Source organism: Octodon degus, unplaced genomic scaffold (genome assembly GCF_000260255.1).
Source record: "Octodon degus isolate 3935 unplaced genomic scaffold, OctDeg1.0 scaffold00185, whole genome shotgun sequence".
Taxonomy (NCBI): Eukaryota; Metazoa; Chordata; class Mammalia; order Rodentia; family Octodontidae; genus Octodon; species Octodon degus.
The window spans coordinates 3346450-3351010 of NW_004524761.1; the positions used below are offsets into that span (position 1 = coordinate 3346450).

At 37.8% G+C, this 4561-nt stretch overlaps 1 protein-coding gene across 1 annotated transcript in view; it reads right to left on the reverse strand.

The window, feature by feature from the left end:
- Positions 1 to 769: 769 nt before the first annotated feature.
- Ndfip1 (Nedd4 family interacting protein 1) overlaps positions 770 to 4561 on the reverse strand; it is a 75931-nt gene continuing 72139 nt past the window's right edge. The window contains exon 8 of the mRNA XM_004643848.2: positions 770 to 1729. The gene's annotated coding sequence lies outside the window, so the exon portion shown is untranslated. The remainder of the gene's footprint in view (positions 1730 to 4561) is intronic.

The following is a 4561-nucleotide window of genomic DNA, read 5'->3' on the forward strand; positions in this document are numbered from 1 at the left end:
TTATGTATAATTTAAATAGAATATGAAAAAAATCAAATAGTCCACATTTTAAGAACCACTGGTCTCCAATATCTGGGCTAGGCATGGTAGTATGCCCTGTAATCTCAGCACTTGGGAGGCTGTAAACAGGAGGATCACTATGAGTCTGAGCTATATGTGAGACTCTGCAGACCCTGTGCTAAAATTAAAAAGAAAAAAAAAAAAAAAAAAGAAATCAAAGTGAGAAATCTTTGGCTTCAACTGGGTACACATGGGACTCAAACCACAGGCTATTTGCTTGTTTTTTTGTTTTTGTTTTGTTTTTTGTAGACTGGGTCTCACTATGTATTCTAGGCTGGCCTCAAACTCATGGTGACCCTCTTTGCTTTGGCCTCCTAAATGCTGGGCTGAGATCACTGGTACACACTGTCATTGCTTCTGGCCCACAGACTATTTCAACTGAGAAAAGGGAAAAATGTAGAGAACGTGTGGAAAACACTGCCAGTTTGGATCAAGTCTACAGAGTAAAGCACACTCAGGAACTCCCGAAAAATTAAATCTGTACAGTTTCTCTGTTTTCATCCCTATCTTTTGCTGAACCAACATTCACATACATTTTTAGGAATGTATAGAGTAGGATTTGCAAGAAAAAAAATAAAGCTGAAAATAAAGGAAAAACTGATCCAAAACCAGCTTTTTAATATTTACTGAGTGACTCCACAGGATTAGGAGACATTGTTTAAGCAAGCAATAAATACAAACCAAAAAAATTAAACACTAATCTACAGTGAAAGGTGCTACACAAGAGACATTTATTAATGTTCTGCTGTATTTACAATTTTAATATAGCAAACCAAGGTGAACTACTACTTGGGCAGAAAGCACATCATTCTACATTTCTAGGTTTCTGCTAACACATTGTAAAAGCAAGTAGTACAGTATGTTAGGGATCATCTCAAAAGTTCCAAGCTAATTCTTTCTTTGCTCGTAGTTACCTAATCTTTTGGGACTCTAATTATACAGAGTATCAGGAATTATACACTGTCAAGAATTACACTTTAGTACTTAACCTGTATTTGTCTTTGTCCTTTCTGCTTATGCAGTAACACTTTCTGAATTCCTTAAGTACACACCACAGAACAATAAGGTACTGTAAAATTCTGAATGTAGACTATAAAAAATTAATGCTTATTTACCAATTAAGACTGTATTTCACACTGATTTTGCTTCCAGTTATTCACACATGGTACAACAGAATAAATTTCCAGATTAATTTTAACAGCAAATATGGGTTATGAGCAGAAATGCAATCATAACAAAAGTATTAACTTCTGGGAAAACCCCTTTAAAATAACCAGCCTTATATCTTATGCTAAAATCTGTAATTCCAATTCTTTTGAGATGGAGAATGAATAAAGCAAGGTTGCCCCCTACTGACTAAAGGGACATGGCTCATGCTATTTAAAATGACTAGGAACAATACATAAGGCATTATTAATACATCACAGACTTGATTGCAAGAATGTTTTCAAACATTAACCACTAATGATTCAATGATTACAGAATTCTGCATTAACTATTAAATTTTACATCTAGGAACAAATAGAGAGAAATGATTTTTTCAACAGTACTTTATTTTTAAAGCAGGTGATTATTCCTCTGTTCTGCGCCTTGATTCACTTCCTGCAGGTGTTCTCTTGCTTCTTGAGAGAGAATTCAGAAATGCAGGAAGGCGTGTGCCAGAAAACATCTGCCAGAGAAGGATATTGAATAGTGAAATTCTAGTCAGCTTGTTATTCTGGCGAAGAGAGGGGTGCAGTCACAAAGGCAGAATGTTTGGAGACAAGAGAGCAGCATTTTAGCATAGTTTTAAGATTACTATACACCAACATCAAAGTATTCAATAAACATTAAAATTTTAGTTAACATCACCAAGACCTCCAGAACTACAAAGCACTGATATTCTTTTTCTAAACACCTATTAAGTCAATAGTTTTTCCTTATTCTCTCTTCTGCTTTAGCAAGAGAACAAAACAGAAGCAGCAATTTTTCATTCTACATTTAATCCTTGCAGCAATAACGAAAAATAGATCTGTAATCTTTGGGGCCAGGGAGATAGCTCAGTAGAATAAGTGCTTGCCTGGCAAGTGCAAGGGCCTGAGTTCAATCCCCAGTTCCGAGGGGGGAAAAAAAAAGAAGGGACAGAATCCAAGTGTGCAGGTAATCTCCCTAACACAACACACACAGCATGTCTATGGTTTCCTCTGACAGTTCTGCAAATCTCACACAGGGAGATTTACCAGGAGGATACCAAAGACGTCATGCTACTAGCAAAGTTAAAAACAAAACAAAAACCATGTAAAAATCAGACTCCATAAAATACTTCTAAGATAAATTTTCTCTCAAAAGCCTGTATTTTGGGGACATGCTTCTCTGAAAATAGTGAATAATGTATTTTCAATTTTAAGGAAAGAATATACATGACATACACATAAATGAACTCAGAACAGTAATTTTTTGATAGTGCTGGGATTGAGCTTACAGCCTCATGGATGCCAACCAAAATTTTCTGCCTCTGAGCCACATCCTTAGCATTATCCACATCCTCCACTATATTATATCCTCAGTTTTCTCTGAGGACGTCATTTTGGTTCTTTTGGAAATAATTTGGGAGAAAACTACAAGTATTGTTAGAAGAGGAAAAGATAGATATATTTATAACTTTAATAAATACATATGGAGAACTATTTTGTGGTACCCAGCACTGAGTGACTTTTATACCACTTCAGATTACTTTAAAAGCCATAAGAAACACTTCCATATCTTTTTTGATGAGACTAGAGGCATAAATCTTTACAAGGTTGACAAAATGCAGAGAAACTCTAATACTGCAGAAAGTTAAAACATTAGGAACTGTGAGCCATTTTTCAAACTCATAATTCAATTCTGTTTGGTAAACCAATAATACTGAAATAAGGGCAACTTTTTTTTTTTTTTTTTTTTTTTTTTTTGGTACCAGGGATCTAACTCAGGACCTTGCACTTGCCAGGCAGGCGCTTAAAGCCACTAAGCTACCTCCCTCGTTGTAAGGGCAACTTTCATTCAGATTCAGAGACATCTTAAGAGGTAGAACAGGGCTGGGGAGAGATAGCTCAGCAACATAAGCATCTGCCTGGCAAGCACAAAGTCTCTGAGCTTGATCTCTGGTACTGCATGCCGCACCACCTTCAGAACTGGGCATGGTCGTGCACGCCTGTAATTTCAGCACTAAGAAGGCTGAGACAGGAGGATCACCAAGTCCAAACAGCATAGCAAGACCCTGTATCAAAATACATACATACATACATACATACATACATAAAAAAATAAAGAGGTAGAACAATGCAGGAATGTAACAACATCAGAGCTAGGTATGGTGGTGCACACCTGTAGTACTAGGACTTATGAGGCTGAGGCAGGAGAATCCCCATGAGTTTAAGGCCAGCCTGAGCTACACAGTAAGAACCTGTCTCAACATCTGCTCCCTCAAAAAAAATAACACTGAAAAGGTATCAGAGGATTAGAAGGAACTGTAAAAACCAAACTGAAGGATTATAATGCAGCCAGAACCATTACAAACCCAAGTAATCTCTGTTTGATCACTTTTCATTAGCAGGTGAAAAAGTGATGAAACAATGTCAGCACACTGGAGCTGACAAGTGCACAGGTGAGTACACATAACTACATAACCATCTTCCTTAAATTGATGCTGTTTCACAGTTTTGACAGATCCCTTCAAATCAAAGCCTGCCCCTGACAATCACTTATAATCCTGAAGAGGACCTAGATAGGTGACCACAGCAGTCTCTAGCACCATGCAAATGCCAAGGGATAAACACTGCTGGAGACACACTTGCTGTATAGGGCCAGGAGGGTTGCTCACATCAGTGTGAAAGGCAGTGTCACAGAAACACTGAAGCTGGAGGATGAACACCTCAGGGACTGGGAATCCTGCAGATTCCCTCTGAGGATCCCCTATACCAGTGACAGTGGACCTTTTAGAGCTTTCAGCAATACAAATAGCACTGAGAACCAGTTCATTTAATCAACAGCCTACAGATCATTTCACTGGAGGAAGACAACCAAATCAGTTTTTCATGGACAGCACGTATTTTTTTCCTTTTTTAAAGCAGAGACCAAGGGAATCATTCCTACTGTCTGGCTGCTTTACAACGTGGTCTTCTAAGTTAAACTTTATGTTCAGATGAATTTCCTTTAGTTCAAGTACTGCAAACTAGAGGAAAATTATAAGAAGTGAAAAATGAAGTGTTTGATGTCATATGGAAAAAATTAAAATGTCTGACCCCTAAAAGGTATTGCTTAACAGGATATAGGAATCACTTTTTTTTTTTTTTTTTTTTTGAGGAAGCGGGGATTGAACTCAGGCCTTTGCGCTTGCCAGGGAAGCACTTATTCCACTGAGCCATTTCCCCGGCCCAGGAATCACTTTTTTTTTTTTTAATTTTATTTATTTGTGTGTGTGTGTGTGTGTGTGTGTGTGTGTGTGTGTGTGTGGCCAGCTCAGCCCACCAGGGGGCGGGGC